At 34.6% G+C, this 19,741-nt stretch overlaps 1 protein-coding gene across 3 annotated transcripts in view; it reads right to left on the bottom strand.

Annotated features, from left to right (window-relative positions):
• The window catches only part of LOC113228149 (transcriptional activator cubitus interruptus), a 179,992-nt gene that overhangs the window by 105,729 nt on the left and 54,522 nt on the right, over positions 1–19,741 (bottom strand). The gene's annotated exons all lie outside the window — the stretch shown is intronic.

The following is a 19,741-nucleotide window of genomic DNA, read 5'->3' on the forward strand; positions in this document are numbered from 1 at the left end:
CACATGCTTGGCGACAGAAAACTGTAAGGCAGTCTCACGTCTCTGGACGAACTTTTTCACAAGAGCGATATACCTGTTTCGCTTCTTCTTCTCGCATGAGTCTTCCCTAACTAGTCATCTAACAACCTAACATAGAATGTCCTATTTTAAATGAGAAGTTATGTTACATTAGTAATATATCGTCAGTATGACTATAAGTCAGTGGACAATGGTGACACTGGTCATTAGATATGGCCTCTACAGAAGAACGCATGCACTGAACGCGAATTGGCTGATTAGAAAACAGCGCGATAATTAAAGAACTCTGATTGGTTAACTTACATATAAAAATTGAACGTTTGAAAAATTATGATTTTTTTCCCTTTTTTTATGAATGAGTTACGTTTATTCGTCTAAATTCCAGCAGTAACAATATCATGACCTTGCGGTCGTTAGCAAACACTTACATATTTGCCAATTTTGTATGTTGAAATGTTCAAGTGCCTCAGGCGGTCAGAGTAAAAATAAAAATTTGTCATACAGATAATAACGTGGTTGCCAGCGGCTATCGATGCTACAAAGTCATGGCAGCGGTACCAAATGTTGAAAGCGGAAGTTTTCTCATATTTACTGTTTACATTTTAATAACTACACAGGGTGGAATAAATGAAATAACTATACGTGTCAACATTTTGAATTTCAGACATATACAAGATATGTCTGAAATGGAAAATGTTGACACACCTACTCTTTTTCAATTGGTACCATAGAAACATGATCCTTATCAGAAACAGTATCGAATTTGTCATTTAACTACGTGAAACGAAAAACCGTAACCAAGTAAATTGCATTGCGTCAACAAGATAAAATGCAATTATCAATTGACAGTCACATAATAGACTATCAAATTAGCCTATAAAGATTCAATTACACTACAGAAGTAAAAGTACATAAAGTACGTTGCTAGTTACGCTTCAAAATATAGAACAAAATATATACATTACAATATTTTCGGGAATTCTCACGGCCGTATTAACAATTTTTTTGCCAAGCGGAATGTCTCCAAAATTCAAGAACAGTCTTCTATAGTATAGAAGTTTAAGTAATTAACTAAAAGTAAAGCAAAGTAATGGCGTCGGGTTAACCAGTCAAATACAATATTTAGTAATGAGTTTCATACATCGTATTACTGCCGTACTCTTTAAACATGTGACATTCAGCTGTCTATTTCAAAGGCTGGATTTTAGGCTGTTTATCGTAGGAAAGTTGTGATTCGTGTTTAGTTAACATCTTTATTTGAATATATATTTAATCTATGCCGTTTCGATCTATATTTTGTGGTATTTTGAATAGGTAGTTCGAAATGTTGTCTAGTACCTGAAAATATTATCGTATATTTGGAACAATTTTCAAAAAGTTAATTATAATTTTACCATAAGTAACCAGGTAATGTCTTATAAAATACCTCATTACTGTTTGTTTAAATTTAGTAAATTACCTAAACCTTTGTAGTATAGGACTGTTTTCCTGTAGATATGGCGGTTAATGCTGCCCTTACTGGCCCGTCTCAAATTTCCACCCTGTATATTTCTTTGTCATAGGTAACAACAAAGCAACTAATTGAATTGAGATAATTATACTCTGGAATGTCCTCTGAGCATTGCTTCATTTAAATGCAACGCAGCATTGTGTGTTCACAATGTTATTGGTATTGCATGATCTCATCCATATCTTAAACTTATTGTAATAGACCTTTATTCTCTCTATATGCAGACTTGGAGATCTTTACGACAACGAAGAATGCATTTTTATTACATGTTTATAACGTTATCCAATGCATAGTTTATTAGAAACTAATAGCTGTAATAAGCCTGGCCTGACTTGTAACTTAAAGTATAAAGGCTGGCATATCTAAGTCTTCTCAAATTATTATAATTTTTTGCTTAAGAGCACCTATCGAAATAGGCAGAATGTATAAACTGCCTCGGTGGCCGAACGATTACCATGCACGTGGACTGCCACGCAGAGGTCTCAGGTTCGATCCCCGGGCCGGGCGAAATATTTGTATGGCCTACATTTATTTCTCTCGTGAATTTGGGTGTAATTTGTGGTTGTCTGTGTGTGTCCATGGCACCCGCCACACAGGGTTTCCCTAGTGCGGGGCTGCGTTGAGTGTGTGCGTTATCATAATTATTATTCACCTAATCATCAAGGAAAAAACACATAGAGTAGACAATAGCGAGCTTTACACAGACACTCAACCCCACGTGATACATCAATCGTGCGCGACAGAGCACTCGTGTAAAGGAAAAGGGAAAGACGCGCGCGATTGCGCTTATCAGTCGCGCGCGCAATCACGCACTCCAACACGCGCCAGTTTCACGCGGTCTATCGACGCTCTTTCCGTTGTAACAAAAACGAACACGAGCAATCGCGCGCGAAAGAACGTTAGTTTAAAAAAATTCAAATAGGTAATCGCGCGTGATTGCGCGTGCAGGTTTTCCTGCGCGCAATCCTGAACGCTCCTGATCACGCGCGATGGAGTGATTGTGAAAACAAAAGGTAGCTAATATCTCCTTCTGAAATTCCGAAATTGTAGTATTGTGTATTTTTGTTATATTTTTAGAAGTGTAAACTAACAACCACTTTAATATAATAGTTAGCCAATATTAGGCTCACTGCTGGGTATAAGCCTCCTCTTCAGGACTTGGGTTGTTCTCACGCGGGCTTAATGCAAATTGGGAACTTCGCACATAACGGTTAATTGCCTTGCAAACGTGTGCAGCTTTCCTAACGATGTTTTGCTTCACCGAAAAGTTCATGGTAAATATCAAATAAAATTTCGCACATACATTCCGAAAAATTTGTAGTAGCAGAGCTCCTTCTGTAGTAGCAGCAGAGCTCCTTGGGAAAAAGAGTTCGCCCAGGGAAGTACTGCTACGTTGCAAGCACATGGGACTTGACAACTGCCGCCAAACAGTAATGTCAGCATTACTGTGTTCCGGTTTTGAAGGGTCCTTACCCTGCTGTGCTGGTGAAACTACTGGAACATGGGACTTGTCAACTTATGTCTCAGGGTGTCGGGCGCAGTGCCCCTCAGATCTTTATGATTTCAATCTCTGAGTGGCACTGCATCTGTTAGGAAAACGCGTGTCGCTTACCATCAAGACACACGACTTGTTCGTCCCGTAGGTACTTGTTACAAAAAAAAAAACTCGGAGGTGCAAACCCGGACTCGAACCCATGGCTCTCTGCTTGAGAGGATGTAAATCAAACCATTAAGCTATTACGGCTGTTATTCATTAGGGTGAACCTTATAATGGTTATCAAAGTGCTGTAACGAACTAACAGGCGCGTTTTCATTCGCACCCCGCGTCTTTCCCCAACCAATTGCTTATAAAGATACCGTTACTTTACCAAGTACTAAGTCTAACCTACTACATAGGGTGTGACGGTAATCCTTTCATCGACGATAACGCATTCTGAGTATGCGACTCGGGTACATCCATAAATTACAATGAGTTTACCGCGGCGCGCCAAAAGCGGCTTGTACGTGCCCGTCCGCCTCCGGTTTGTGTGAAGAAATGTATGAACGCACCTTAGTGAACTTGTGTGGATTTTTGCTAACATATCCCTTCGAAAAATATTATTTAGAATATATTATTTGAGTACTGGTGGTAAGGTCGTTCGTAACCATATACATAAACAAATTCTATCTCAAAGCACCACTCCTATGATCTTAGTTGAATGGATCCATAAGGAGATCCATCGATATTAGACCATAAAAGACTTAAAATCTTGTACCCTACGTCCGACAAAAAATTTTCGATGTTAATGACATTTCAGGTGGACAGTTTTACTGTTTATCGATGTGAATACCACAAAAAATAATAATAACGTCAAAATCTCCAGAACATTTTTTTTATAGTTTTAAATGACGGGACAAACAAGTCATGCGTCTGGCGGTAAGCAACACGCCTATTCATAAGAGTTTTAGAAAGAAAAAAGCAAAGATCTGAAAGGCAATTCCCATGAGAAATCCCATGTGCGTATAGTTTCACCGGCACCTATACCGTCTAAAACCAGAACGCAGTAATGCTCACACTACTGCTTGGCGTCAGAAATTGGCATGGAGGCAGTACTTCCATACTGCCTGCGTTGTACTTTTTTTAGTTTACGAACACAGCATGTTATATAATATGTACATTATGTATGTTATATGAGAAATCAATATTATTTACATTAAATTAAAATTGCCTTATTCATATATCTACGACAATCTTCCTGAAACTATTCTAATAGATATTGCACACGTATAACTAGGTACATTAATTCATGGTAAAACATTATTTATGTTTACAGCTTTTTATGGCTTTTTGGCGTCGACTACTTAATGACTTGACGCCTGCTTTTACAAATTTACATCTTACAGTTGGGCAAATAAACAAATCACTTTCGTTGTTGAGGAATTTCAGAAGAGCTTAAGTTTGGGGATAGCAAAACAAACTTGTCTGGAATTGGTTAGTGTATTCCCAACACGGCTAGAGGAAGTAACGTATAAAACTGTATAAAACAGAACAAAAATAAAATTCGGACAATAAAATACGAGGTGAAACTTTATTTGTTTATGCTTCGATGTTATTTTTATACTAGATTGGTCAATTTTGGTTTTATTGACGTTAGGAATGATGGATTTTTACTGCTCTGCTTTTGTTTATGTTTAATATGGAAATTGTGGCAACTATGATGAAACTGTACTGTAACAGTTTTTTTTTTAATTATTTACTGTAACATCTAATCTTTTCTTTTTAATGTACACACTCAACATAGCCCCGCACTAGGGAAACCCTGTGTCGCGGGTGCCATGGGCACACATATAGACAACCACAAATTACACCCAAACTCACGAGAGAAGTAAATGTAGGCCATACAAATATTTCTCCCGGCCCAGGAATCGAACCTGGGACCTCTGCATGGCAGCCCGGTATGGTAACCGTTCGGTCACGGAGTCGGTTTTCTTTCAATCTTATTCAAAGTAAGTATGAACAGTCAGCGCAATTTTTAATGGGGAAAAAAAGTACCCGAAAGATGGCAAAAGATTATAGATGCACATGGCTAAAACATAATTACAGATTAATATTTATTTTTTAAATGATTTCATTTATACTTTGTGCCTTTGACTTGCACTTTATGTCACTCTCGCGCAAGTCGCGCCCTGCTATGCTAATCCTACTGGACGTTTTGGCCAACCCAATACATTGAAATTTTCGGATTTTTCCTGAGCGAATGACAGCATTTCTGTGAGAATTTGAACTTGCAAACGCTAAAGGCCACGCTAGGGACCTTGAGTAAATATAATGCTTAACTTGCTGTTTATTATAAATATGTTTACATAATTGATTTTGAAAACTAAAAAAATGTACGTATTAATAAGCGTAGGCGCCCCCCCAAGGCTTACCACTGATGCCGTTCTTTTATCACATGCACGCATTCAACCATCATCTCTGTTCTTCAAAATGTAGATCATATGCAATTCCTTCATTTCATTTCTGTTACTGTACCTAAGCCTTATAAAATATCACACAACACTACAAAAATATAAATAGTAATACTAACAAATATTGAAATTCAACGACCATTGAAACCGAGCCAAAATGCTAACAATTTTTATCTATTCATTCCGATGACGTATTTATCTGATTTATATTTTGATCTGAGTCAAAAATAAAGTGTAAATTTCTTTATCAAGGATGATGTATAATATATCGAATCTAAGCTAACATAAAATGGGAACAAGGTCTTCAAAAACCTGGTACCAATGGAGTTCAATCAAGAGGTATTAAATGTTATAGATGTAGGACTTATGATATTTTTATTGGCATTTCTAGAGCAGGCTCGATGCGTCGATGTCCTCACAGTCAAGAACTTTTGAGTTTTCTTACAGTTTTCTTCAGCTCATTACAATTTTTTTACCAATGAATCATAATCATTAATAAAACAATCATTCAAAATAAAAAAAAAAACTGAATTTATAACTTTAAAGAACAACACAAGGATCTGTAACAAGCACAGAGATCAATTCTTAAGGTCCACTGGCTAGTTCCGTGGCTTAGTTGGTATAGCGTCCAGCTAGTTCTAATCCAGCCGGATAGAAAAGAATTGTTTCTAAGGATCTTTGCATTAATAATTATAACAAACTAATGGAGTAAGTTAAACGCCCCAGTGGTTGAAGCTTTCAGACGGAAAATCACGTATATTGTCAAAAAAGTACTCAATTATCAGTCATACAGACTACCTAGGCATGTTAACATATTAAACGGTTTGTCATTTATTTTCTAGAAACTATAAAATTTAAAATAATCATAGGCATTGTTAACATATTCCAGTTTTCCGCTACCTCTAAAATTGTACCAATGTATGACAGCCAAAATTTCTAATGTCCCAATAGTTGACTATGGCACAGTGAGATCGGAGTATCAGTATTTGACAGGACGTTATGTTAAGATTTCATAGTTATTTAACTGCATTAATCACTTGAAAACAATAAATTTAAAAAATAAGAAAATCCATAATCAATCGAGATGCTTTTATTAAAAGTAATAAATACTTACCTACTTACTTTTGTTGTCAAGGTAAGTGCGTGCAAAAAACATACAAAATTAGAAATAGAAAATATACGGATCTAACAGAAAGGTGTAGTTATATTAAATGACCCAAAATAATGCGTACTTTATCTAGAGTCTGTGCAAAATTTCAAATAAAAATTAGTTACTAAAATGTTGATATAATAGGAAATGAAACTATTTAAATCCGGAAAAAAATAGTTTCATTTCCTATGTGTAACAATCGTGAAAACCTAAGAACTCGATATGTTGATATAAATTTAATTAAATTGTAAGTTAGTAAAATTTTATACAGTAATGTAATCCGCGGTATCCCATATTTTCTTGCAGCTGCTGCGATAGGAATTCGTCTTGATACTTTGTCTACCGCCTTCAAAACGTCATCATCAGAATAAGGTGACAGCCTTAGTGTCATTTATTCATTGAACAATACTTGTAAGCAATAGTTGAAACTAGTTACGTCCTAGTGTATGACACTTCAATATAGAACTGTCAATTATTGGGTCCCCATAGTAAAACAGTCTTTGACATCCATGTCAAACACTACTCAAACTACCCATAGAAACTTGTCACTAACTGCATAATCCAAACTTATGTTCTCCGTCCTTAGCAAATAGTCGAAATTAAGTTTAAAAAAATATTCATGTATACGAGTGCTTGACATGGGTGTCAACTGCTAGTAAACATTAAAATTTTGCACTAGTGTTTGACATGCCTCTAAAATAAAATATAAACGATATACATCAATAAATACACACGAAATTAATTGTTTTTACAGTTATATAATAGTTTTAATAAACACTTACCGGTAATTAATAATATTCCGACTGATAAATTCACTTAAACTACTCAAAATTTTAACGATTTCCATAACAAAATTGGCGCACTTTAAACTCCGATCACCTGCTCGTAAAGACTTTCGCCATATTCAAAAAATATTGAATGAATCGATGAAAGCTTTTCAATTAAATTCATAGATGTCGTTACCAGCACATTTAACACGGTTTTAGAGTAATATCAAAATTTGTTTTCTTATTTTTTAAGAGAAAATGCAAAAGTGTCATGCATTGGGACAGTGTCAAAGATTAGTACATCTACCTTAATTTCACAAAAAAATAATTTAATTCCATGGTGGTAAAACATCCTGACAATAACTAAACTTGATTACAACTTTATTGTTGTTAAAATTTAAAACAATAATCTTGGCATACAGACAGAGTAAGGTTAATACCTTACTCTATCTGTATGCCAAAATTGATACTAATCATTACGCAAGTTCTTTATGAAGATCATCATTACGATCTAAATAGCTTTTTTTAATTAAAAAGCTTTTCTTTCATCGATTGAATAGAATTGTAACTAGATTTTTAGACGTTCGTGGCCATTAACATTACAACATTAAAAATGTGAAAATGAATGTAGACAAATACATAGTCCTTAATTTTGTAAACTGCCGCTTGCCAGACAACCCGGAGAAGAATAAAAAGCCTTTAACACAATGTTAATTCTTTGGGACTGTACCTGGTCGTGTTTTACAGCAAAAGTGCTTCACTCTGTTTTATCACTACTCTATATCAAGTAGCTATTACAAAAAGTGGCGCTATACATGTACAGAGTATCGTACAAAATGAACAAAAACAGTTTACCAATTAGAAACAAAAACATTTTTACATAAACGTATTTATTATTACTAACTACCTTTCTCTCGATCTTTTTTCCTTACACGTTAAGGCATAAAATACATTTGAAAAATAAGACTAAATATTTGTACTACAATGGTTTCGGAATGGTATTGACATATGGAACAAATCAGAGATGTCAGGACAAAACGAGAAATATTTCGTAACAATACAACAAAATAGGCGGTGTGGAAAATGTTGCATTTCATGGTAGCTGTGGTTTTTGTGATGTATATTTTGAAATTAGTTTCCTTTGGATATACCGTTTCGTGGATATAACAAAGAGATGTTAAGAAATTTGTCACTTAATTATGTACTTCAGTGTACAAACATTTCACCGAAGGTCTATCGTCACCAAATAATTTATATATAATGTAGGAGTCGAAACTACCTCATCTCGAATTCATATTTTTCCCGTACTAATACGGTTAATTTTGCTTGTGTCAAGTGGCTTTACCACAGATATACATTTTTCAAATAAAATGTGTATCGTATAGTACACGTGTCCTATTTAGTTCCGTTGATATTTAAAAAAACATTGGTATATGTAAAGTGCCTATTGAATACACCGGTTTTCTTGTAAAATTTCGAGGCAAGTTTGGGTTTTTTTCTATCGTGAAAATTTTTACGAATCGTATTTTCACATCGTGTAGTGATTTTATATCCTCAATTTTGCTATATATTTCTCCCAAAGTGATTGACTCAACAGTTTCCCTGTTACGCGGAATCAACCAAAGCCATGTGAGGTTATATAGACTCTTAAGGGGATTCTGTGACATCTGGCGTAGACTTGTTCTACAGTGGCGACCACGTCAAGGAAAATGTATTGTATGACTCCAAGATGCAGCAAGATGAACTGATGACCTGAGAAAGATGGCCTGCAGCGGCTGAATGCGAGCGGTTCAAAACCGGGAGATTTGGCGTGCTCAAGGGGAGGATAATATCTAACACTGGATGTGTATAAGCTAATGATGATGTAATTCTATCGACAACGATCTGTAGGGCTCCTTGTGAAAGAGTTCGTCCAGGATAGTACTGCCACGTTTCCTAATTCTGCCGCCAAGCATGAAGACAGCATTATTGTGTGCCAGTTTTGAAAGGTAAGGGTGGTCAACTTTTGTCACAGGGTGACGGGTGCAGTGGCAGTGCCCCTCAGATCTTTGCGATTTGAAGTTCTGCGTTATTAGTACATAATATCGTGTGATTTTCTTAGGATATACGTGTGTGTTTGTGTGTGTGTGTTTGATGAACAAAGTCCTATTTTTATTTTAAAAGCGAACACGAGCAACGTTAGTTCAAAAAATTTCAAACAGATAATCGCGCACATTACATTAATTTAACATGCTGACCCATTTAAAAAGAAATCTAACCTATTTTCATTACAATCATCCGGATGAAGTTAATTTATATGAAATTTCACAAGCAAACGGAAAGAAAATCAAGATACACCTCACGTAACTTAACGGAATGTGAATCGATTTAACATTCGGCACACCGATTTTGGCACTCAATTTCGAGTAAAACACACCGTGAATATAATTGAATGGCATTATCGACTAATTGATTTGGACAAAAAGTGGATGTAAATTATGTCCTTAAAGATTGAAAAACTATGCCAAGAATTCGTAATCGTGCTAACGGTGGCATTCTTCTCACGGTCTGTGATTTTACCAATTAGCTCGCACCCCCGCACTATGGGAAGAGGCTCGTGTGTAGTAACGCAGACGCGTCTGTAGCCGACGTGATCTCCCTAAAATTTTGTACTTTAAATCAGGTATAAAAAAAGGAAAGTTCTGAAAAAGGTTCTCAAAATACCAAACACTGCAAGCTGTGCAAAATAAAGCGACCAAGCTTTCGATACAAAATTTAAAACAAACTTAAAAAGTCTCCATAAATACATTAACTTCCCATTTATTAAAGATTGTTTTCTCAATTATTCCCAAAAAATGCATTTACAGAAAACCCTGGATTTCACAACATACTAATATCTGCTATAGGTAAAAGTATAATTCGTACGTTGACTATACTACTACACTATTTTCTACTCAAGTGATGTTATGTGATACCATCATCATATTATTTATTTATATTTTTAACAGACTTCAAAAAAAGGAGGAGATTCTCAGTTGTACTGTATATTTTTTAACCGACTTCAGTAAAAGGAGGAGGTTATACGTTCGGCTGTATGTATGTTTTCCGATTTCTCCGTCAATTGTGAACCAATTTCAAAAATCTTGTTTGAAAGGGAGCACTCTCCCATTGTCACCAAGAAGTCAGAATCTGATGAGGGGATCTCATGGAAATGGAAAAAAGCCGACAAGCAAACTTTTGAGGTATATTTTTTTACAATGAAAAAGGTACAATTATTGTTATGCGATAACTTTGTGAACCGATTTTGACGATTCTTGTTTTGATGGTGAGAGGGTACCTCAGTATAGGTCCCATTTAAATTTGAAGGAAATATTCCACCTCTAAGGGTTGCGAACCAGGGGACGAATCCAATTTCGCACACTTTCCGGTAACCGATTTCAAAAAAACTTGGGAAATAGATGTAATACCACGAACATTTGAGATCGACTTTTTTAATAATGTTATTTTGTTTCTAGTATTACATTAATTTAATATGTATTAATTAACATAATATTGTGTTTTAATGTTTCTTCCCTTCTCACTTTTCATTTATGTGGTTTATATAAATATTTTGTTTTGTAGAGATGGTCTGATTATTAGAAATTTCTTATACTATGTGTTCGGAAAGGCGTGTAGCCTAAGTGACATAACTTATTATGTTAGTTTGCAGTTCGAACAAGATCTCTTTGTAAGTTTATTTTCAAATAAAGAAATTTTACATAAAAAAATCAATCTCATAAAAGAAGACACCCGAATGTCTTGGATTTATTTCATTTGTATATATCGCTATGCTTATGGAAGTAAATCATATTAACTAAGTATTACAAATTACTTAAAAACTCTGTAAAAACTATCATAGATCAAAATATAATAGTTTTTAAAAAACTCTAGAAATAAAAACTGATCAAACTTAAGCACTCTATCTATTACAAATTGGTCTATTCACCGCTGCGGTTACAGTTTTTACGCTCAGTTTGAAATAAGAAAAAGATTGTTAACCACAAAACATGCGCACGCGTCTATAGTGAAGTGGGAATTGCATTGCGCGGTTTCGCGATGGATTCGCATGGGGGCGCATATTGTTTTCGCATTTAGAAGTGTTGTGTTTTGTATTAGATTCTGGGTGGCTTGTTTATTAATATTATGAAAGTTTTGAAGTCTATCCTTTATACGCAATACACTACTAGAAATAATGTAAGGTTCACAGAAAAACGTTGACTTAATTTCAAGACCTATTGGCGACGATAAGCTCGAATCTAAACTACATAGTTTAGCCCACCGGCGCAAACTTGCCTGTCTGTCGGTTTTCTACGGAGTATATTATGGGTGAGTGTGTCCATGAGCTCCACAGAGTACTTACCTATTTCTGCAGCGAAGCAGTAATGTGCGCATTGATCAACTTGGACTTGTCAACTTATGTCTCAGGGTGATACGCGCAATGACAGTGCCCCTCAGAGCTTTGCAATTTAAGACTCTTAGTGGCACTGCAACTGTTAGGGACAGGTGTGTCGCTTACTACCAGACCTACGACTTGTTCGTCCCGTCACTTGGTTACGTAATAAAAAAAAAGAGAGAGAAATGCGCCGCTTTGCTAAAAGGTTCGTCTCAGAGCATTACAATTTGTTTCAATTGAAATAGCATCAAATACACATTGATAAATTCTACGTCCTCTGCCTTGGCGTCCGCAGTTTTGCACTGGCTCTTAAAAAATAGCTACTATTAGCTTATAGTCAAATAAGCTTGCAGTAAAAAGCTGTGGGAGCCTATTAGCTTGACCTACCGCCTCTCAAACAGAGCACAGGCTCTGTTTGAGAGGCAATCTACAGGAATTAAAATCTTGTCTCGCACCTCTGAGTTTTTCAGAATTTATGTGCGAAATTTCATCCGTGAAGAAGATCCACGACCCTTGAAAAACGTTTGAAATCCCTTACTCGCGGACTTTGGTATAAACCTTCGTCTGAGAGGAGACCTGTGCCCAGCAGTGGAACGTACAAATGAGTTGAAACGTGTAGTGTAAAATTGCTATTGGATTAATCGAAGATTTGTCATATTATGTGCTTTTATTTCACTTATTTCAATATTTCTTTCCGGCTCACAAATTCAACTCATGTTCTATTATCGGATCGAAAAAAAAGAAGTTGGTAAAAAAAAAATTTTTGTTGCTGTAAGGAGGAACTTACATTTCTCATATACTATTGTAATTGTTATTGTTGTTTTGTTAAATAAGTAAGTTTGACATACATGAGAAGTACCTTCTCACAAAGGTATTTAGTTAATCATTAAGTAGAACTATAATTGTGTAGCGTGCTCGCCAACAAACTGTTTCCAGTTTGGCGGGAGATAGGCTTTTGTAAAATGTATACATTTTTACACAAATTAGTAAGATGCATTTTTTTCACAATATCAAGTGACGGGACGAACAAGTCGTGCTCCTGATGGTAAGCTACACGCCTGTCCATAACAGTTGGAGTACCACTCACAGCTTTAAATCGCAAAGATCTGAGGGGCACTGCCACTGCGCCCATCACCCTGAGACAGAAGGTGACAAGTCCCATGTGCCTGTAATTTCACCAACACCCTTACCATTCAAAACCGGAACACTGTAATGCTGTAATGGTGGCAGTACTTCCCTGGATAAACTCGTTCACAAGAAGCTCTACTGCTACTAAATTGTTGATGACATTGACATTGCATTTAACAGTGTATGAGCTTTATATTGACACTAATAAGAGTAAAAAAAGTTTAAAACGACTTCAAACTCAAACTCAATCTTTCTTTAATTAAATAAATTTCATAAGTAAGTAAATGAAACTTGAAATAGTCACATGGATTAAACTCTACTACTCATTCGTAAGGCAAATAACCCGTAGAAGAATGGGTAAGAAACTCTGGGGGCTGCTATTGGTAAATAAACATTTGATAATTTACTATTTTTAATACATATATTTATTTCAAATATCATAGTACGAGACGACACGCAGGAGTCAAACGGGGTCACTAACACGACTTTTTGTCTTCCAAGTACCCAGAAGCTGTATAATTAGTGTAAAGTTTTAGTTTCACTATAGTTTTAAACAGTTCAAATGGCAAATTTTGAATATCCACCATTATCTTATTATAGAACTTTCTTACTGTCTATGTCTCTGTGGTTCAAAAATTTATATACATTTAACATGTATATACGTCAACCAGATGCTTTATTACTGAGACTAATAAAAGTTAAAAAAACATTTAAAAAGACATTTTCAAAGAAATACCTCTATAATGGTCACCGCCGCAACTACATTTACAAGAAAAAATAAACACGTTTCTTCATACCTTTCTTTTATTTTTATAATAATGTTCAAGTAATAAACCCTTTTTTGATGAATAAGAAAACTTTGAGTCCAATAACGAAAGAGCATGAAAATTTTACGCAACGTAAAGAAGAAATTTTTTGATAAAATTGACATTTACCAACATTACAAATGCAACTATTAATATTAATATTTAAACCATATATTCAACACGTACAACAAAAACGTAACTAATTCAACAATATGAAAAATTGCAATTAGTATGTATAAGCACACACTACATATGTAAAGCATGGACTGTTTTTAACTACATTCTTTTCTTTTCTAAAATGTTTGTTTAAAACGTTGATTTATTTGAAAAAATAAATATAACGCGATTTAAAAGAAACAGAGCAGCCGCGAATACCTAAGAACTCGATATACATTTCTTCCCCGAAACATCGATAAGTGTCTTTCCCCTAAAGAGCCTTGTGGTACTTGGATATTTTCCCACGTTTTCCGAAGTGAAGTTGTCTAATAAAATATCTATATAGCACTCGTACGCAGGCTAGAAATGCTGTTGTCGTGAAATGAACATCTTACATTCAAAGCAACCAACCGACACGCCTGACTTATTAAGGAGACGACAATGTTGAATGTTTTTCAAGTTTTTTTATACACTACTTTTTAGCTTCACTATTAGTCGTTATAGAGTATTTGCTGTATAAAGGTCTCCTTATCGTAGCGATGGCATACACTATAATGCTTGCCATCGTGGTGAAAGGAATGCTCAGGGTAAGCCAGACGTACATACAGGAAAGGTACCTACGTTGTAGAAGGAGGCTCCTTTCGTACAAAGGTAGTGAAATAAGTTAAAGGGTTACATAATTAAATCCAAAAGAAATTACCCTTCGACACGCATAATTTGTTAAGGTGAAGAGCTAATGAAAAATACGTTATACGTTTATTTATATTTCTTTCCTCCACTACTTGTTTTGACTTCATTATTAGTTATTAATCACTATCAACTTTGCTGTACAAAGCTTCTAAAAGATGTTTAAAGGTTGCACAATTATACCTAGTTAAGGTGGTGATGAACTTTCATAAATACTTATTTACCTTATTTTATTTAAATTTAGTTTAATTTTTAGTCATTATGCGTATCTATTTTGTTGTATAAAGGAAGAGAAAGAGTTGCACGATTAAATCCAGAAGAACTAAAAATATAATTAACACTAACATAAAAATAATTACTAATATGTGCCATTGCAGTAGCCTTCTGAAATATCTTGCTCAACCAGTGTCACCTTAAACAGGTAGCGCGGCCCGGTATGCGCGCGCGCACCCCTCGGTTCTAAGAACCAGATAATACTGGCGACAATTTATTACACTTTTCTATTTTTTTCAACCTATGCGTATCGATTTGCCCAGTAGGGACATAGTTATGAGGTTATATTTTTTAGGATTATTGTAAAGTGGAATTCAAAAGGTCTAATTTACAATATTTATTATTCGAATGTATTTCTATTAAAATACATTTTGTCAGTAATTATTTCCTATTGGAACGTCTACTAAAGTTATCGTCTCCGTGATTCAAATGTTATATGTAATATAAAAAGTTGTTTACATTTTTTTTAGTTTCTGTTTACTAATAGGTTAGTAAAGCCTATTAGGTATTATATTTCAAATAATAAATGAATAAATTTTGCCAAGTGTGTGTCTAGTATGTATGTACGTTAAAAATATATACAGAAAACTCTATTAGTACAATATCGTCGTCTTACTTTCTCAAACTCGTATAGTAAAACACAAAGTTGCTGAAATGCAAAAAATGGATTGTTTATACAAATGTTGCAGGCTGATTTCATATCGCATTTCCTTCATATTAAATGCTGACTTTTACCTGTTCTTAAAGAAATGCATCCAAATTAATACCCTTGATAAGAAATTTTAAATAAATAGAAAAATTTGCCATCTCCTGACTCTATACAAAATTAAAATTTGAGAAAATAAGGCATCGATATTACCCGCATAAATGTGCACAACCATGTACCTATACTTTCGACATTATCATGCTTAGAATAAACAGATCTCCCAGTTAAGCTCGACCCGTCGTCAATTTCATCTTGATTTAACAGTCGTATAGTCGATAAATCCAAATTTTGATTAAACAAATATTTTAATGCAATAACAAATGCCCAACACATATAGTGCCACTGTGTGCACTTAATTGTAAAAGGAAATGTAATGCACAAAAAATTGCAACCAATGTAAACAACCGTACACAACATCCTGTACACGTTGTTGGAATCTTGGTATAGTGGACTATAGCTACGTATGTACGTCATTCAAAACACAATTTATCGACATAAACTTTCATATTATTCTTGCAAACAATTTTATAAATTAGGTATCTAAATCAGTTGCTTAACTTCGACTCCTCATTGGACCTCTTTGCATGCTCAGAAACAAAATTCATATTTTCCGCAGGACACTATCTGGAGTCCTTGACCGGAGACAGTAGTATTAAGTGTTAGTTTAAAACGTAATAACAAATGGTTTTTATCTTATTTTTTTGTCATTAATGTTAATCTGTAATAATTTATTGTTTATGGTATTGTATTTATAATTTTATCAATTTTCATATTTTATTCACTTTTGCAATTGACTTAAGATTGATTGTATATTTAGCTTTAAGTCTTACTATTGCGCTTGGGTTGACTGTAAGCAATATGTAATAAATAAATAAACAATTTCAGTATATTACAACATACTTCTGAGGATCACTTACAACAGAGAGAAAAAAACCATAGACTGAAACTGAACTACTTTTGTTTCGATAAACACACGTTGCAATGGAAGAAATGAAATAAATGTTCATAATGATTGATTAAAAGAATATATAACCTTTTTTTTTAATTTTTAATGAAACTATATTATACAGGAAGGTACAAAAAAGTTCAAATACTAGAACGGAAAACTAGGATTAAATTATATGAATAAATTGGGTCCTCGCGGCAAGGTGCGCAAGATGCTGGCAGCGTTCCCCTTTTGTATAGCTATGCTAATGCGTTGGGCAAGGTAGCTGCCAGCCTTTGGGTTTCCCAAACGGTCTTCTAATTTTTAACTGCCTTTATTTATTATTGCCTATAGATAAATTAATATTTACTTTTCTTGCAATCATACTCAGTTAGTGGCAGTAAAGCTTCTTGTGAAAGAATTCGTCCAGGGAAGTACTGCCATCTTATCTACTTCTGCCGGCAAGCGGTAATGTGAGCATTACTGCATTTCGGTTCTAAAGGGCAAGGGTGCTGGTGAAATTACGGGCGCATAGGACTTATCTTTCTTGTATCTGACTTACGTCTCAGAGTGTCGGACGCAGTGGCAGTGCCCCTCAGATCTTTGCGTTTTAAAGCACTGAGTTGTACTGCAACTGTTATGGACAGATGTGTCGCTTAGCACTAGGCCCACGACTTGTTCGTACCGTCACTAGGTATCATAAAAAGACACTGTTAATAATAACATTTAAAAAAGATCCATAGTGCTTGAGACTGCTACTATAAATTACTCATCGTATTACTTTACATTTAACAAGAAAAGTACATTATTTTTAAACAAAAACTGAATGTAATCTTTAAACAAGGCAGTAAAGCTTGCAGTGCGTGACTTATTCTCACTTTAAACCATTTCAGTTATACTTAACTTCGAGTTTAAACGCCCTTTACAATGTAGTTCAGTCTAAAATACACCCGATTGCTGTAACTGTTACTTTGTTCACTTTCGCAGAACAATGAATAATAAAATTATTTGTTTATAATCGCAAAGGGCTTAAAAGTCTTGCAGTTTTAAAGGTTACATCGAAATTTGTAACTTGATGTAAGTATTGTATACATACGACATACATACAACATTACATTAGTACTTACTACTTCTTATCTCAAACTCGTATCTTATAAAGAGTGATTATTCAGAAGATGGCTATCTATTTATTTTAAATTTCTTATCAAGGGTGTTAATTTAGATGCATTAGTTTAAGAATAGCTAAATGCTAGTGTGTAAATATGAAGAAATATGATGTGAAATCAGTCTGCAAAATTTGTATATACAATCCATTTCTTGCATCTTAATCATAATATAAGAGTTTGAGAAAGTAAGGCAACTATATACAAAATGAATACTGTACTATTAGATACTACACCCGAATATTAAATAATACTTTATGCTAATATTCTTGAATATTTAAATAATAAAAATTGCCACCGAATTAAGTGGAGAAAATTAACCTGAAAATTACCCGTTTAGGACTAGTTTCTGCAGAGCAAATTTCATAATCATTTGAATTTTACAAAACGGGCAAATAGAATAGTTATTGAGAATGGTTTAGTCCTGTAAAACGTAACTTTTAACATGAACCTTATGTTAAAACATTGAAGTAATCTTTTAATTGGAGATTTTGATTTCGAAATAGTTTTATGAACCAATTCGCACACAAAGATTTCGTAGATGTTTTTGAATTATTGAAACAAGTGGAAAATAACCCTTATAAGCACGCCACACCTATATTTTTGCCTGACTTGTAAAGCGTTTAAGTTAACTGAAGGAACGAGCCAATTATCAATAAATGGCACTCATTATTGAGCCAGTATCACCCTGAGGCTGCATTGACATCGCGATTAAGCTATTTTATATTTAGCTCCATCATAATTATTATACAGCCTCTTTGCTACATAGTTGGTAAATTGTTTACGGGGAAATGACAAAACGAAACAGCAGTATTGCCGACAATGTCACGCGAACATGTGATGGATAAAACTTACTTAGCTAAAACCCAGAGCTTTAATAAAACCCAGATTCAGTTAAGTCAGGTCAAGTTTTCTAACCAGGATGCAGTGAGAGGCCATTAAAACTAAAAACATACGAAGTTCAACATGGATTTAGTGTTTCCTATGATGAAAAATTCCTAGCAGACATAAGAATATAGTACAACATTATCAATATGAGGCATCATGAATACGCATTGACTTACAATTATATGGACGTCGGGTCCGCGCTAAAAAGTGTCCGAACTTATAGGACGTTAAAATCGTATACAGAGCGTCATTCACGCTTTAGTCTTCGTTTGTTCTACTGACAGCGAAGCAAGCAAAATTAGACAGTACCTATTGCGATGACATTACAATTTAAATTCAACGTTTTAGCTTTTTCATATTCCTTTACATGTCACTACGTTTAAATAGGTTGACTTGGGACATTTTTTTCATGGTTTTTGTATTAGACCCGTCGTCCATTTATTTGTAAGTCAATGTTAATACGTGATATTTTTTTAAAGATATATTATTAAATTAAAATATTTTGTAAATCGTATACTCCGTAAATTATAATAAAAATAAGGAATTTAAATTAATAATCTTCGTAACTGCATATCGAGCACTTAGGTTTTCGTACATACGAAACAAAACTATTTTTCTAAATTTCGAGATTTTGTTTTTTCAAACAAATCAACGTTTCGGATACTTTTCAAGCCCTTGTCGGGTCAGATAAAAGTCTTATTTACCTGGTCTCAAACTGGTGAATCCCTGTTCTATGAATACGAGGATATCATTACTATTTTCTATGAATATAGTACTAACATCTTTGAGTGCTCTGCCCGGAATACCAAAATCTACAGCTAAATTTACATTGCCGCGTGGAAGCGTATTGTTGTAACGAAATTGTTCATATAATAATTAACTTTAAGTCAATTGCGTACGGTATAAACTGGACACGATTCGGAAGCATTATTTTTTGACGATCTCCGTGGTCAACTAGATTACACACCGGTTTTCATGATGTCGCCATCTCTGAGGTCCCGGGTTCGATCCCCGGTCGGGTTAATGTAGAAAACGAATTTTTCTATATTGTCTCGGGTCTGAGTCTTTGTGGTATTCGTTGTCTCCGATTACCATAACACAAGTGCTTTATTAATTACTTACGCGATGTTGTCTATAATATATTCCGCGACAATCTAAGTTCAGCTTCTTTTGCTTAATTAGACGTCCCGGAAATTGAACCCGGA

Source organism: Hyposmocoma kahamanoa, unplaced genomic scaffold, assembly GCF_003589595.1.
Source record: "Hyposmocoma kahamanoa isolate Upper Pololo Valley unplaced genomic scaffold, ASM358959v1 224, whole genome shotgun sequence".
Lineage (NCBI taxonomy): Eukaryota > Metazoa > Arthropoda > Insecta > Lepidoptera > Cosmopterigidae > Hyposmocoma > Hyposmocoma kahamanoa.